Source organism: Diabrotica undecimpunctata, chromosome 8 (assembly GCF_040954645.1).
Source record: "Diabrotica undecimpunctata isolate CICGRU chromosome 8, icDiaUnde3, whole genome shotgun sequence".
NCBI lineage: Eukaryota > Metazoa > Arthropoda > Insecta > Coleoptera > Chrysomelidae > Diabrotica > Diabrotica undecimpunctata.
This window is the reverse complement of record NC_092810.1, coordinates 140,015,537-140,033,659: the sequence shown is the minus strand read 5'-3', so window position 1 is coordinate 140,033,659 and position 18,123 is coordinate 140,015,537. Positions and strand designations below refer to the sequence as shown.

Sequence of the window (18,123 nt, the reverse complement as noted above, 5' to 3'; positions counted from 1 at the left end):
GTGAGAACCTTGATTAAAAGAAGCATTCATTATAAGAGATATAGGGATGGCTACAGATTCTGCACATTGTTTGAGGAAAAAAGAGGTGAGTCTGTCTAATCCAGGTGATGAATTATTTCGTAGTTTCCTTAAATGATGTTTAATTTCATCCGGTGTGAAAGATATATTGTCAAGAGTTTTAGACAAACGTGGGCACATTATTTGAGGAATGGTATCGTTAGGTTCATTTGTAAAAACCTGAGAAAAGAATAACGATAAACATTCCGAAGATTCGTTATTCGAAAAACATAAAGACCCGTCAGCTTTTTGAAGTAACGGTATGGAGACTTTAGAAGATAAAGATGTACGAATGTACCGATAAATTTTTTTACTATTGCCACTAGCAATGATAGATTCTTCAAATTCTGTTCTTAACTTTAGCAAATATTTTTTGACACGGTTAGAAAAATTACGGTAGGCGAGAAAATCATCAAGGGATCCAGTAAGTTTATATCTTCGCCAAAGCTTTCGCTTATGTCGAATTAAATGGGTAGCTGAGAGGTTAATCCAAGGTTTTAGTCGGTTTCTGTATAGCTGCCGTTCGGTTGTATGATCAGAAATTGTTGTAATAGCAGTATGAAGAAAAGAGTCCCACATTGACGATGGATCAGAGTGATTAAGAAAAATAGATTGCCAATTTAACTGGAATAAAACTGAATTTACATTATAGAAGTCAGTAGTGGCATACGTTACGAAATTGTCTTTGCAAGGGGGTGTTAAACTAAATTAAATGTGAGCAATAATAAGCAAGTGGTCAGAAAGACCCACAGGAGAGGACACTGCAAGTGTAGAAATTAGTTGATCGTCATTTGTGAAAAATAAGTCTAAAATTGACGGATTATTGTTCGCTCTAAACCTTGTAGGTTCAGTTATCAGTTGTAATAAATTTTAGTTCATGACAAAGTTTTTAAACAAATTTTGGGAATTGATAGTATCAGTTTTGAAAATAATGGGTCAGCTTATGTCTGGAAAATTGAAATCTCCAACAACAATAAGATTTTCAAGGGATGATAATTCCTCAAGTTTGTTAATAAGCATATTGTCCTGAGTAAGTACTGTATCCGGAGGTGGGTATATGCAAACTATATTAAATATGAGAGTTAATGGGCCAGCTTATGTCTGGAAAATTGAAATCTCCAACAACAATAAGATTTTCGAGGGATGATATTTCCTCAAGTTTGTTAATAAGCATATTGTCCTCAGTAAGTACTGTATACGGAGGTCGGTATATGCAAACTATATTAAATATGAGAGTTATTAGTAATAAGTAAGTGGATAATTTCTATACCGGGTACGTCTATTGTTTTATTACTGATGGAAAAAGTATTGGTAATTTCATTTGCTAAATAGATGCATATTCCTCCCCCACCACGAGTACCTCTATCTCTACGAAATATAGTGAAATTATCAATGTTTACAACAGCATCGGGAATAGAAGAATTAAGCCACGTTTCTGTTAGGAGAATAATGTGAGGTTTTAAAAGTTGAACAGTACTTATAAATTCATTAAATTTGGACATAAGTGAGTTTAGATTCGTATACATAAGAAGCCAATCCGTAAATTTTGGTGCAGGAGAATTATGAACGAAATTTCATTATCTTTGGACAGCCATTCACATATTTAATCGTAAGGTCATTTTCTCCATTATTTTTACGAGTTTCAAGCTCAGTACGAAGTTCCTTTAAACGAAGTTGCTGCATAGGTGTCTTGTCATCAATAACAGAATAAGTTTCAGTAGATTTGTTTTCCCAAAGTTTATTTACGAAGAATTTTTCGAGTGTGGTGTTCAGAACTGATTATCACTTTTATCATGCGGGAATAACGTTTATTTTGATCTAGTTTACCGACTCTATAAAATGTAACAGGACTTTCTTGACATCCAATGACTTCTAGGGCTAAATTTATTTTATTCTTATCATGATCTTTTTTATTTTGTGCGTCTCTTGTAGGTTCAGGGACGCCTCTAACCAAAAAATTTTTGGAACGAGATATGCGGGCAGCTGCTTCATTGACAATGCTGTCGGTAAATTCTGTTGTTGTAATAGAATCAAGTTGATTTAATTTATTGCTGAATTCAGATAATTTAATATCAAAGTTTTCAATTTTCTTCTCAATGTCCGCTTTAAACTCGACTAGTAAACTCTTGATTTCAGTAATATTCCCAATGTTTGAACTACATGCATTGCAAAGTATACATATCCCACGTACTTTTTGCCTCGTAACTCGATCATCTACAGACATATCCGTACAAGCAATGTGTATTGGTTTCTTACAGCCATCACACTGGAGCTTTCTATCTTAGGTAGAAGTTGGCTTTGAACAATTAGCGCAAAACGATGTATTAGGCATAATTAACTTTGTGCTAGTTTTAGATATGAATTGTAATTATTTGATTGATAATAAACACCAAATTTATCGTTATCACTTACTTGAATGTCTACAATCACAATCACAATAAATTATTTCTCTAGTTTAGATTACTACTAGTTTATAAAAATATACGTAACTAAAGCGTCTGACTTCAAAGTGTCACTATCTTTAATTACGGCTCTGCCCACACGTTACGCGAACTTCAATATTACTAGAATCTAAATTTACAAATATATTTAGACTCTCTAATTCATAAACATACTAAAAACTGATAAACTCTAACGTATTGGCGGCTGGTTATTTAGTGATTTGGACATTATGTATGTAAGTACCTGTTAGGTTTCTTTATTGTATTTTTCTGAAAAGATGATTTGAAAAAGGGTTATGAAAGTGAGGTTAACAACTATCTAATTTTGTGAAATATGTTCTCTATTTGAAATAGAAAGATAATTTGGATTTCCTGTCAAACAAAAGCCAAATAAATGTCCAATTCTTCTTCTTCATGTGCCATCTTCATGATTGGATGTTATAGACCAGAGAAGTAACGATTTTCCCGAGACACTCTTTGATACAGGTATCTAACAAAAGTTTTGATAAATTCGGTAATAAAAATATGTAACAAACATAATATGCAAAAGATTAAACGTCATGTTTTACTTATAAACAATATATAAAGAATGTAAGATCGATTTGATTTTAAATACTAAAGGTGAAGGCCGGTAAATTATATTGAAAAGTGACACAATTTTAATGAAAAAGCATAGAAAAAATTTTTAAAGATGAGAGTTTGTAAAGTCATTTTTGTTAATTTGTTGCTTATTTATTGCAAAAATTGCTTCAAAAGTGGATTTTTTGAAAATTATTCAATTTTTCTAAAAATGAACAAAAAACTTTAATTTCGTGTGAGTATGGGAACAATAATACAAATATTTAGCTATACTAATTTCAAGTTGTTTCAGTTAATAGTTAGGGGAGCACGTGGCAAAATGAAACACAAATTTGTTTTTTATTTTTCCTGTTTTTGCATGTAGGTATATCAGTTTGAAATGTGTTTTAAAAGATGCCTTTCGATACTAGGAACAGATTTATAGTAGCAACAAAAACCTTATTATTAACCATTTTGAGTAATAATCAATTCAAGTTTAAAAAAAAATGTTTCATTGTGCCCTACCACTAGGTCGATCGGTAATGTAATTACATAAATAATCGGCATCGGTGAAAACATGTCTTTCATATGGGTAAATCCCTGTTTTCTTAAAAACAGCAGTAATGTTTGATGGAGTCATTCCTCTCTCGTGAGCAATCTTTACAAAACCAGCAACAATGTAAATATTTGCTGTTTGTCCAGGATGCTGCATTATCTAAGTATCTATTGCAGCATTGTAATACGTTTTGAATGGCTTAAACACTCCAACGTCTAACTGTTGCAATTTATTGGTGGAATATGGGGGAAAAGTTAATATAGTCACTCCATTTTCTTTGCACAAATTAAGTGCCTCCAATGATAAATGACTTTCGTGATTGTCGCATAATATCAGAGTAGGCGATTTTCACAACTTAATAACAAAAAATTGTTATACTTGATTTGGAAATGCATGATAGCACAAGTTTTATTGCCCTAAAAATATGATTACCCGGATATACAGGGTGGCCGAAAAGTCCCTTTACAGTAATGAATTGTTTTGTTATAGTACAGAGGAGAAAATAATAACATAATTTTGTTTATAAGTTATTAATTATTTATTTATTGATCTAAAACATCGGTAAGCATACCTCCATTGCCGCTACACAACTTAATACGACGCCATGTTCGTATATTCATCCGTCTCAGCATATCCGAAGTAACTAACGTAAAAGCTTGACGAACTCCGATTCGCAAGTCCTCATTCGAAACATATCTTCGTTTTCTAGCCTCGTCTTAAATGAAATCCCATAGTGCATTGTCCGGCGTTATCAAATCTGGATTTCTTAAAGGAAAAGGTATTAATGCAGGATAGTTGGGAGAATCTCGACAATCGTTCGGTCCAGGAAGATTTCAATCCGACAGTTGCGGACAGCTAGAACTAAATTTGGTTGAGCGCCATCTTGTTCGAAATAAACTTTTTGAGTGGTGGATGAAATGTTTAATCACTTCAAGAAATAATACAGCCTATAAAGTTATCCAAACGTATGAATTTGCCAAACCAATAGTACCAGTGGGGGCTTCCAGCACCATGTGAGGCTTAAAGTGTACACGTGGAAATATTATGACGGGAGGGATCCCGTTGCCGCTTGCTAAGATGAAACAACAGGTTGTCACATTAGTACTCTTCTCAACACTAGTGCACTTGTTGACCTACTTAGCTTCTTTTTCGGCAATTATTTTTTGAGGCTTCTGACCTGTGTATGTGCCTGTTTCGTTCAGATTAAATACTCGTGTTCCATCTGCAAAATAAGGATTTTTGTACGCTGCTTGATCTAACTACATCCCTCAGGCATTCTCTGACTGAGCGATGGATTTCTTTTCAAAATCCCATAGAACCAATCTTGTCCTGCCGATTTGTTTGCGTCCCATGAAATTGAATATTTTATTTATTACTCCCATGTCATAGGTAACTTTCTTGCATTTCGCCACTGGAAAACCATAAAACATTTTGGAACACATTAGAAAATAGTCTCTCAGTTTATTTTCTTATTCTACATTGAACACTTGTCGGACATTGTGCTGCTGAACATACTTTAAATTGGTATCACACTCATTGTCTTTTTTTCTTTTTCACATACCTATACAGCGTTCCACGTTAAGAAAATGACATTGCGGAGATAGGGCCATGTATTTCTTAAGGACGATAGAAGCGCAGCGATGCCACGATGAACACAAGCACGATTCAGGGTTGTATAATTTGTATTTTCGTTTTCACAGACATGAATTAAATTAATGTTTTTTAACGTAATTGACCAAAAGTGCCCATTCGAAACAAGAGATGAAAAGTACGGAAAATGATTTTAATTAAATAAATAGTACCTATTTACAAAAGATAATTTTATTTTATATTATCTTAACTATAGTAACGACAGTTTACCATGAATCATAGAAATCAGTAGAAAATATTGCTTAGTTAAATCATGCACTTTGCCGGCTATTAAAGATTTAAAAGCAAATAAACGGACCGCTTGGAATGCATATATCTAATTACTAATTGCAACTTAAAATAATACGGTGTGCGTATGTCAGCGATTTTATGTCGTTCTCTGAGATTACATAATAATAATAAGGCTTTGTGCTTTGTGGTTCTTCAGTTGTTATTCTGACTTTACAGTTAAATGTTAATTGAAAATGGAAATTCGTAAAATATATCGACAATCTAGTAAACTGCATGCCTGAGAGTTTTGGCAACACTGATTTCCATAAGCCTAATGTTATTTTCTTAACTTGGAACGCTCTTTAGATAATGTGACGGAGTTTACATTTTTTAATTCTGCTGCCCGCCTGATGGAGTGGCCTTGACAAACGAGCTCTACTGCATCTTTCATGTCAGTCTCGAGAAACAAAACAAAACCATACTGGAACGAAAACAAAAATATTATATTGATTAAATATTAATCGGGCACCCTGAAACGTTTCAAAGTGCCCCGTCGAGTTATGTTTCATTATAAGTCCAAACGTCCATATTTTCTACACTACCCCAAGAAATTAACGCACCATTTACAAAAACAAAAACAAAAAAAGCGATTCATTGGTGTTTTAAATTTAATTGTATTCATTTTTATATGGAATATACCATGTATTTGGAATATTTTTATCAGGTTACTTGTATTGTTTTTTTGTTTCAACCGGTTTCTAAGGAACACAAAACAAAAGTGCTGTAAATTTTTTAATGTCGATAATAGGTTAGTGTCATTTTTCAGTCGTTGTATGAACTATTGCGGTTTGGTGGTAACATTTTGCTATTTTTTTAATCAAAATGCAACGCGAATCGAGCAATTTGACTAATGAAGAATGTGCTTAAATAGCGGTTTTGCACGAAGAAGGTTGGAGTTACAGACATTTAGGGGAAAGGTTCGACTTACACCATACATCGGTCTCAGGAATGATGAAACGGTACAGAGAGACCGGTAGTCACTCTAGGCGTCCAGGACAAGGTCGACATCGTGTAACAACGTCCGTTCAAGACCGTTTTTTACGACTTCGCGCCCTAAGACAACGATTTGTAACTACCAGAAGCTTACAATCCCAACTTAAAGATGTTCATAATGTTCGAATCAGCTGTGAAACTGTTCGCCAACGTCTCAAGGAAGGTAATTTAGTAAATCGTATACCTGCCAGAGGGCCAGCCTTGATCGTAGCTCATCTCAGAGCGCGTTTAGAATTTGCACGAAATCATATCCATTGGTTGGAGGCTGATTGGAATGGAGTTCTGTTTACAGATGAAGGAAGATTCTGTCTTTAGTATTGTGATAGGCGTATTCGCGTGTACCGACGTCAGAACGAACGGTATGCACAGTGTAACATTAGAGGAACGACGGTATTCGGTGAAGGGTCGGTTATGGTCTCGTTTGGCGTTTCCTTAACGGGTGGTGTTGAACTTGGTGGTGTTGAATAACGGTACCATCAACTCTCACCGATATATCCTTGACGTTCTTCAAGACGACGTTGTGCTATTTGCTGCTTATATTGGCGAAAGTGTTGTTCTAATGCACGATAATGCACGACCACACGTTGCAAATATAGTGCAAAATTATCTAGAGGAAACCAATCCTTTCCAATGTTTTGCCTAAGAATGGGTTAATGGTACTATATTATAATAACAATGGAACTTGCTGATAATTTCAACAATGTGCATTTCTTTTGCATTTTTCTCTTTCAATTGAACTATTTTTTCGATTTTTGTGCAAATTGGAAATTCTTTCCTTATATCCTCTATTTTTAAAAAAGTTTTGTTGGTTATATCCCTATATATAGCCCTATGTTTTATGCTTTAATTAGGAAAAGTACATACATGTTTTTTGATTTACCCCAAAATAATGACTATTTATCGCATTAAAATTTGGTGTTTCTAAATTCTCTAGACGTTTGGATGTTATCTTTTGTGTTTATAAGTAAAATATACAGTTCATTTAAAATGAGAATAAATTATTAAGGTACTTGACTTGTGTCCTCCACGACTAATTATTTAATACAGTTAATTGACATTTATTACGACCGTAAACTAAACTTTTTTTGCACATGTTCCCAATTAGTCGGAAATTAAGTAAACGAGCCGAGGAATATATTTTGTTTAATTAGAGCCAAATAAAATTATTTTATTTGATCTCACATGCTTTAACCGAATTCGCAAAATTGACTATGGTTGCGAATAAACGACAACGGTTAAATTTATATTGCTATAAAATAACGATAACTATTGAAAAAAATAAATGTAATTCTTTTTTATAGATTTTTACACTTATAATAATTTCAAATGCTAGAAAATAATTACTATTTAAATGGGAATAAGCTACAATTAAAGGTTAAAGTACGTTTATTGACGTTTCAATTTCCACTTTGGAAATCGTTCTCAAAATACAAACATTAGTAAATTAAACAAATTTTGTTTTTTCAACAAAAAACAAAATTTGTTTACACAACAAAATTTAGAAAATAGCTTCAGAACAATGCTAGAAAAGAATTCCATATAAATCACAAAAATACACTATTTTGATACAAATAGTAAAAGAGATGTATTGTAGATGATTGAAAGGGGTATCCCATATTGTAGGTACAGGGAAATAAGCAAAAAAAAACAGTGCCTGTTCGGGGCCCTGTCACTGTGCAGATATTTTTTGCTTACCATTAAAAGCTTAATATAAAACTTAATATTTGGCATAAAATTTATTTGTTGCTTCGGAAACTGCAAAATAACACAAAATCATTAAGAGTTAAACTTTCAATATGTATAAAAAAGGTTAAAAAATTATTTTTTAACCAAAAATCATTTTGCAAAATTACTGTTATTTTTAACGTCTAAACTAATAGAACAACTCTTAAGGTTGATCTTCACCCTCGATTAATTTGTTTCTGATCCTAGAGATGGCTCTACTGCGGCATGCTGCTGTGGTAAATTTTTTAACTTAATTGTAGATTTCTACATGATGAATCTGTAATATTTTCAAACCCTAACATAAATTGCAGTTTTCTATCATTATATCCATTGGCTGAGTTGCCAAGTTGTGTAAACAGTAATTTTATCAAATACGCTATAACTTATAATATACTTATACTTGTAGACCAAGTAAGCAAAGATATCTTTAACAACATCTTTATGTGCTGTGTCAGTCGGAATATAATTACCAAATAAACACTCATATTATCTAAACAATTTTATCGACAAAGGAATTATGTAGGTACTTGCGGCTATATCTGTGAATATCGTATTACCATTAAATTCGTACATCATATTATATTACATTTTTGTTGATAGTTAAAAATTAAATGATCTGGTATTATGTAATATTTTAGTGGGAAATAACAAAAAATGTTATTCGAACATGTCTTTCTTTTGGTCTGTTTATTATTATCTATTCCTATCTCAGTCTTTACGGATTAATAAATTTTACTATATCTTCCTCTTCGTTTATATTTCTTTTTCTTATTTCATGCTTCATTAGTCTTTTATATTCTCCTTGTTCTGGCTTTATTGGTCTGTTTATTTTTATAATTTTTCTTTTAATAATACTTACTTTTTCTTCATCTTTTTTCGTAAGACACATTACTTCCGCTCCGTATGCTATCATCGGTCTAATTGCCGCTCTATATATTTTTGTCTTTTTTCTTTTTTGCCGTTTGTTTTTATTTTTAAGTAGTGGGTGATATTTCCAAAACACCTCGTTCTTCTCCCGCCTTGTGTGCGTGGTAGTCGTATATTGGATGTATGATTTGGAGTGGTTGATGCGTCTTTAGTTATCACGGTTCTATTTGGTCTATTTAGTTCTTCAGTTTCCATATTCGACGATTTTATAACGCCAAATGAGTACTATGTGAAAGGTAATATTGCGTATGTGTTTATTGCTTTTACTGTGTGCTTGGAATTAAGTTTATACGGCCATTGTATACAAAATATTCGCATATATATTTTTATTTCTTAATCAAAAAGGATGTATTACGGAATATGCTCATTTTGCTTTATGATATTCTCGAAGCCCTATGTCATTTAAAATAAAAAAGGGCCATATATTGGGATACAACTCTTTTGCATTTTTTATGAGAGTAAAATGTTATTATAATTTAAAATGCAGTTTTTTTCATTTACTTGTATATTGTCTTTATTGTGATAATATATCATCTTATTTTAATATAATTTGGAAGTTTGAATATCATATTACACAACGAGTTTATTTCCAATTTTAATTGAGAGCGTACCGCCTACCGCATTTTATTTTGACCTTTATTTGGACATTGTCTGAATATATGTATACTCCGCAAATTAGTTCATAATAGAAATAGCAAGCAATTTTACTTAAATTTTACAATGAATCATTTACTTGAATTCTCTAGCCGAGCTATTACTCGTCGACGAAATATTTTTTCTTATTTAAAAAACTGACAGTTTTACACGAAGTTATTTGACAGTTACAAGAACAAAATCAAAGCTATTCTACAACGATTAGGTAAAAAGTAGCGATACGATAAAACTCCGGACAGATGCGTATCTCTCCGGAGGATATGTCCGGCGGACAGATCCGTTGTTAGCTATATACAGGCAGATAGATCTACAGACAAATTCGTTGGCGCTACACATTCACGGACAAATCTCTCAGTTCTACTGGTTTCTGCGTTGTGTGTTTATCTGTTTCCACTGTGCTATGAATAATAAAAAGCAACTATAACTCCAATTATAGCAATAATGGGAGGATATATAGTTTTATTTGATGATAGAAAAAATAAAAGACTGTGGTCAAAACAATGGTTTTTAGAACGAAGAAAGTACTCACATATGAATTTAATTAGAGAACTCGAAAAAACAGAACCGCTTGATTTACACAATTTTCTGCGAATGGATAATGAAGTATTTGAAACATTAATAGGGTATGCTGGCCCTAGAATCGAAAGAAAGAACACACACATGAAAGAATCGGTAAGTAGCAGAGAGCGATTAATCGCCACTCTACGATACTTAGCAACTGGTCGAAGTGGTGAAGATTTAAAATTCAGTTGTGCAATCTCCCCACAGCTTCTTGGACAAATAATACCTGAAACTTGTTGGGAAATATTTATGGCATTAAAATACGAATACTTGAAGGTTTGTAAATTCTTTATTCTCTTAAGTACAGATATTACCTATTATTTAGTAAATTTAAAAGACTTACCTACTTAAAAGCTTTATTGTGTAAGTACAATAATTTAAGTGCTTAGTTAGTACTAGGAGTATTATTTTTTATAATTACAAACTAGAAAGGTTAACCGTAGTACCTTCCATTATTGTATTACTTGTTGATGATGTTCCTTGAAAGTGAGAGAGAGGAACAAGTTGTGGCTGATTAGCTGCTAATAACTGTGGTGTAGTTGATGTGGATTGCTCTGAGAAAGAATTTGGCTCAAAAACTGATGTGATCGGTCGTGTTGCAAACTGATTGCCATAATACTTCATTTGATTTTGCCTGTAATCATAGGTGTCTTGAACAGCAAGGGTTGAATAAGCAGGCATTGGCGATACATAAGTTGGTAAATGAAAGGCACAGTTGTCCGTAAGCCTTCCTAATTTTCCATAAAACAAAACGTCGGAAATGATTTTCTGTGCAAAAATTCGTTGTCGTATGTCCATGGATTCGAGATCCAGTGCTACACTTTTTCCAAACGGATCATATGGAGATGCTGGTGTTTGTGGAGCTGCAAGAGCAGTATTAGTTGCTTCTAAAAACTTTGCTTTTTTTTTGAGTTAAACTAGTATTTTTGTTTGTGTCTTCTTTTCACTACTCAGTAAACGGCAACTACTTAAGGGAGTTGATGACTCGCTTAATGATTGTGATTATTAAAAAAAAAAGATTTTATATTATTATATACCTACTCTTTTTATACATTTTGCATGCAGTTTCTAAACCTACTCTTAATATAATTTTTTTACAGTTTCCATCAAGCACAAATAATTGATTGGAAATAGCAGACGGATTTAAAACTTCATGCGACTTTGAACATTGCTTGAGAGCTATGGATGGCAAGCATGTTGCGATTAAAAAACCGCCTAATAGTGGGTCTTTTTTCTACAATTATAAAGGTTTTTGTAGCATCGTCTTGTTTGCCAATGTAAATTCTAATTATGAATTTATATACGTATACTCCTGAATAAATGGTAGAATTTCTGATAGGGGTGTCCTACAAGAGACCGACTTTTACGACAAACTTGACAACCATGCTTTAAATATACGTCCTCCTAATAATATCGCCAAATCACCAATCAAACTTCCATACATTTTTATGGGAGACGATGCCTTTAGCATCACAGAAAATATAATGAAACCCTATTCATTAACTGGTATTAGTGTAAAGCAATATTTGTATATTGGTATAAACAAATTTTTAATTATCGCCTATGTCGAGCAAGAAGAGTGGTTGAAAATGTGTTTGGTATATCGGCTTCTCAGTTCATAGTATTACTGAGCACAATTTCATTTAATAATGTCGAAAAAGTTGATAAAGTAGTAATGACATGTTGTGTTCTACATAATTTTTTAAGAAGGAAGAGCTCTACGTACATACACAGTCGCTCTATTGATCTAGACGACAGTAATCGTAATCAGAGCATTCGAGATGGTGACTGACGTGAAGAACTTCCTCAACTGATATTTCTATCAGTTGAGGAACTCTGCTGACAGTAGAAACAAAGAATATAGACGCATATTGCGTCTATATTCTTTGCTAAAAATACTGTGATACAAAACTGATACAACTCTCTAAAACAGTGTTTTTGGTATACATAATTGTATTATCTGTATTAAAATACTTTCTAAATATATTTAAATAATAATAGACCTCCTCTAATTTCTTCTAGTCGTAATAATGGACCATTGTGTTCTTCTCCTCTTCTCCCCACTTTCAAAATATTCAATTAAATTTGAAATTATTTGCTTGAAATGGCTGGTCGAATGCAATGGCATTTTTGCTTTAAGACAATTTAATTAAAATATCTAACAATTTAAATCAAAATTAAATAGACAAACGAAAGTAACAGAATTTGGTATGTAGACAGTTTATATTTTAATCATCTTCACAACTCTAAACCATCTATAAACACAAATCTTACATAGCTGTCTATAGGACAATATGGATTTGATACTTATAGTACAGATAGTTATCTTTGTTTCACACTCTTATATATGTTTTTTATTTGGCAACAGCGCTTTCCTGCGAAACTTGACAGTAACAAAAAAACTTATATTAAGGAAAAATTTTTTATATTTGTTTGTCGTCAAGTTTGTTCCAGTGGGTTATGATCTCATTAAATCTATGATGTGCACCTCTAATTGTTTGAATTGTAGTTTACATTCAGTGATGTAGACATTTATCTAAAGAATATGCGCACCTAACATGTTGTGTTCGGACTCTTTTAATGTAAACCATTGCCATCTATAGATTAAACTAGAAGAGCCATTTAAGGAAAGTAAATCCCATTTATCACTCTATTGAATGGTTCTTATCTCACGACTCTCTAGGAATTTTTTATCTCATTTAAAACAGTCTACTCATTTTTATCGCCTATTGAAGTACGTTATATTAATAAAAAAACAATTACAGCGTATAATTTTTCATTTTTAAATCACTTATGTGTAAGATCAAAACTAAACTATAAACTGGGATTCATATCGACTTTACTATATACCTACATACAAACAGTACGTTTTTGCCTTTTTTTAGATATTGTGTACTACAACGAAATTGTCGACCAATGTCGTAATAAAAACTCACCCTGTATATATTGAAATATTAACAGGCTTATTAAAAAAAGGTGTGTTATAGCGCTAAAATATTTTTTTAATAAATTACCTCATTTTAATTTTAACTTTTTTAAAACAACTTTTTTCAATCTAAATTTTGGTTTTTCGAATTATAGAAGACCCTCTAACCCTTTATTTTTTATAATAAAGGTTCTAATGCCTTTCTAACAATTATTTACAGATATATGTAAATATACACAAGATTTTATTTAGTTTGTGTCTGTAATTTTTTTCAAAATTTTCCGATACTACATATTTTTGCTTGCTAATTTTAATATCGGTTATCGACTGGAGTACTCCTTTACATATGACGTAGGCTTTCAAATGCGAATGGTGAATATTACAGTATATTTAAGATTTACTGACAAGCTTACATGTTGCGGTATATCGCTAAATTTTAGTTTGTTTATAAGTGAAGTGTCGTTTGTTGAAACTTTCAATAAAAGGTATGTGTTTTATTACATTTGTGATTTCTATATTACAACGTATTTATAAACGTTTTTTATTCTTGTAAATAATTTTCGAAAGTAATTGATTTTGAATCATACCAATACCAAGCGGATTTAGACAAGGAGAGAGCATCAGCCTATTCTTATTTAATTGCCATCCATTCTATTGTTCTACAACAAAATTAGAACCCTCACCCCTTTCAGCAAACCTCTCCAATAGGTCCCTACCCCTGAATTCGTGCATTTAACAGTTTTTTTGTAAGCCTGTTTTCTTCCATACTAAATACATTCGTGCTCATTGAAGGCGATGTAAGCGGGCATACTGAGATTAAGGTGGTTCATATTATTTCATAATTGTATCTGATTCGTCACCTGTTGTTCACATTTATAGGGCCTATTCAGCTAAGAGAGAATAGATTTGTGAATTTTTGTCAAAATGAACATTTTGCAATAATGAACACAATGTTTCAACTACCCGACAGAAGATTATACACTTGGAGATCTCCTGCAGACAACAAAGACTTCATAGTCTAAGCAATATACAATAGGAAGGCTAGATATCGAGGGAAAAATAAGTAGAAAGAGTAAATAATTACAAATATCTGGGAACCTGGCTAAATGAAAACAATGTTTGTTAATCGAGACCTTCCTCTGGAGCTGAGGATAAGAGCCTTAAGATGCTACGTGTTCTCGACTTTGTTGTATGGAATGTAAAGCTGGACACTAAAAGTGGATAATATAAAGAAGTTGAAATCATTTGAGATGTGGTGCTTTAGAAGGATTTTGATAATACCATGGACTCAACGAGTTGCAAATGCAGAAGTGTTAAGAAGGCTACGAAAAGATTGCGAGGTCATAAATCACACCAAAACAAGAAAGCTGGAATATTGAGGTCACATTAGATGCACAGAGGTGCGAAATATGAGATATTAAGGCTCATAATGCAAGGTTGAATCAAAGGTAAAAGATCCAAAGGAAGACGAAGAATTTCCTGGCTAAGAAACCAGAGTGAGTGACCAGGCAAAGAAAGAGAGTGGTATAGTTGCAGCTCAGTATTTAGCCGCAATCTGTGTCGTCTGCATAAAGGCTGAGAATTGTTCCTGGTGTTTTTGGAACATCTGCGGTGTATATTGTAAACAGTAGGAGTGGCAGGACTGCCCCCTGTGGTACTCCAGCTTTCGAAGCTTCGTGTTCGGATAGTACTTCTGCTATCCGAATCCCAAAGCTTCGGTTGTTCAAGTTTCTCAATACAAAAATAATATAAAAAGTTCTTAAAGTGGCCATAAGTGGTGCCTCTACCGTACATATTTTACCTTTAGATTTAAGTTATTCGTGTTTTACTTAATACATAAACTTAAAATGTATTAGTGAAAATAACCACTAAAAGTGAATAAATTTTTATACTTCTAAAATAATATAGGATTGACTTATCGGATGTATTAAACATATAGTTTTGTATTCTTCTTCTTCTTCTTCAAGTGTCATCTCCGCGGCGGAGGTCGGCAATCATCACAGCTATTCGGACTTCTGAGACGGCTGCTCTGAAAAGTTCATTTGATGTACATCCGTACCACTCTCTCAGGTTGCGCAGCCATGACATTCTACGCCTCCCTATGCTTCTCTTTCCTTGAATCTTTCCCTGCATAATCCGCTGAAGCAAGGTGTATTTCTCTCCACGTGTAATATATCCGAGATATTCTAATTTTCTTGTTTTTATTGAATTTAAAATTTCCATTTCTTTGTTCATCCTTCCCAGAACCTCTTTGTTTGTGACGTGTTCTGTCCATGATATTTTCAGAATTCTGTACACCCACAGCTCAAATGATTCCAGTTTTTTCATTGATGTTGCATTCAAGGTCCAAGATTCCATTCCATAAAATAAAGTCGAAAAAACATAGCACCTCGCCAACCTAACTCTTAGTTCCAGTTTTAAATCCCTGGTACATAGAACTCTTCTCATTTTGTTGAAATTTGCTCTAGCCTTTTCTATTCTTATTTTTATCTCCTGATTGTAATCATTTGTGGAGTTAATCATTGTTCCCAGGTATGTATATTTGTCCACTTGTTCGACGTTGGTTTCGTTTATTAGAAGATTCTCGTTATTTCTTTGAGTTTTCGATATTCTCATAAATTTCGTCTTCTTGACATTTATTGTTAGACCATACTCTTTTCCATACTCTGCTATTCTGGTCACCAGTCTCTGAAGATCTTTAATGTTTTCGGCTAAGATCACAGTGTCGTCCGCATATCGGACGACACTGTGATCTTAGCCGATCTTAGCCGATAGGGCTAATGTTGTTAATGGGAACTCCATTTACCTTTATTCCAGCTGCTTCACCCTCAAGAGCTTTTTTCAGGACCTCTTCGGAGTAGGCATTGAAAAGAATGGGCGATAATACGCATCCCTGTCTTACTCCACATCTAATTTCAATTTCTTCTGACAGCTGTTCGTTAACACGTACTTTTGCTCGCTGTTTATAGTATAAATTTGATATAATCCTGAGGTCGTTGTAGTCAATCTTCTTTGATTTCAGGACATTCATTAAATGTTTATGTCGTACTTTATCGAATGCTTTATTATAGTCAATAAAACATGCGTATATATCTTGATTGACGTCCAGGCATCTTTGTATTAATATATTAAGTGAAAAAGGAGCTTCACGTGTTCCTAGGCCTTTGCGAAAACCAAATTGTGTATTATTAACGTCTATGTCCAGTTTGTGATATATTCGGTTATGGATGACTTTAAGTAGTAACTTTAGCGTATGAGACATTAAGCTAATGGTGCGGTAATCGCTGCATTCTATTGCGTTTTTCTTTTTAGGGAGACAAATAAAAATAGATGTTAACCACTCTTTGGGTAATACGCCTGAACTATAAATTTGGAATCAAGAGTGTCACTAAAACATCAATTCATCTGTCCGTATAGACCGTCGGATTTGCGACGAAGTTCACCCACGACTTTATCCCTCATACTTTTAAGAGTACTGAAAGATAAAATTAAAAAGGGTAAAATATATGAAAACTGTGTGGTTTTCTGGTGAAGTTTTCGTGAAAATTGAATTTTCTTTTGGAAAAAAATTTTTTTTTGTAAAATGTAAATTTTTTCCCCTTACGCCATTTTACGAATCGATATAGGAGTAGTAATTCTATTTTTAAAAATTTTGCCATAAAGGCTACTAGTGCCCTAAGGGTGTTAATTATGACCTAAACATGTAATGTTTTAAGTCAATGTCTGTGATTTTCTCTTTCATGCCACTTGAAAGTTTGTTAGTTTTCATGACAGGAACCCGCAAAAAAAAGACATAATGGCAGGTCGTGAAAACAAAAAATTTTACCTTAAGAAAGTTGCGGAAAATTCGATTTTCGCACACAGAAAAACGCACACAGGTTCAACTCTAAATTTCTTTTTTTTGCTGATCTCACAGGATATTTTTAGTACACAAAGAGACATATTTGTGGTCGAACTTCGTATAGAAATCCGACGGTCTATAATAGTATCTTCGTTTCGTGAATGAAAATTAATGGATAAAAGTGTTTAAGCTGTTGTATATATTTACTAATTGGGTATTTAAATAATACGCCACACTAGTGTGAAGTCACGCTGTTATGTTTTGAGATTATCCTGATTCCACATAAACCTAACTGTTAGCGCATATTCCACAACAGTTCAATTAAAACTTTTCAATTATATTTCAGGTTAGTCTTTTTTTATTTTTAAGCTCGTAAAGCCGGTTTTGCATTTAAAAATTATTTTATTTAATTATTTTTTTACATTTAAAAAATAATTGCTTTTTTCCTCGCTAGAAAAACTTTTGATACTGTGGCAGTCGTTATTGTCATTTCAGTAACGCGAAAATGTATATTTTATATATGTAAAAATAATAACTTCATTTGCCAATAACATAAAATATTAGCAAATAAAATTAGAAATATATTTCTCTCTAGTTTATTATTATACATATTTATAAACAGATCAACTCAACAAAAAATTTTTATATTTATTTATAGTTTTGAATGTCCCCACTTCTTTTGAATCTCCTTGACGTTTTTTTTTTCGACTTTTCAATCTTTCGGTTTTAATTAGATTAACTAATTTCAAGGTAAGAATAAAATTTATTATTATTTTTGTTTATTTATAATATTAATTATTAATGGATAAGATATTTTACAAATTACAAAGGTTTTTACGAGTATAATGAAAGGTTTATATATAAAAATTTTAAGAATTTACATAATTAATATGTACTTGTAAAGAACAAAAGCCTTATTATTGACTTTAAAGCTTACAGTCAGAGAATGTGCTATTTGCGCCAA

General features: G+C 32.6%; 1 protein-coding gene across 5 annotated transcripts in view; it reads left to right on the top strand.

Moving 5' to 3' along the window:
- LOC140448108 (pickpocket protein 28-like) overlaps positions 1 to 18,123 on the top strand; it is a 93,107-nt gene that overhangs the window by 23,893 nt on the left and 51,091 nt on the right. The window contains exon 1 of one of the 5 annotated variants that reach the window (XM_072541177.1): positions 2,601 to 2,734. The exons of 1 other annotated variant lie outside the window; for it this stretch is intronic. The gene's annotated coding sequence lies outside the window, so the exon portion shown is untranslated. Of the gene's footprint in view, positions 1 to 2,600; positions 2,735 to 2,836; positions 2,985 to 13,674; positions 13,804 to 17,392; positions 17,506 to 18,123 lie in introns of those variants that run through there. 3 more of the 5 variants (XM_072541179.1, XM_072541176.1, XM_072541178.1) reach the window with 3 other exon arrangements.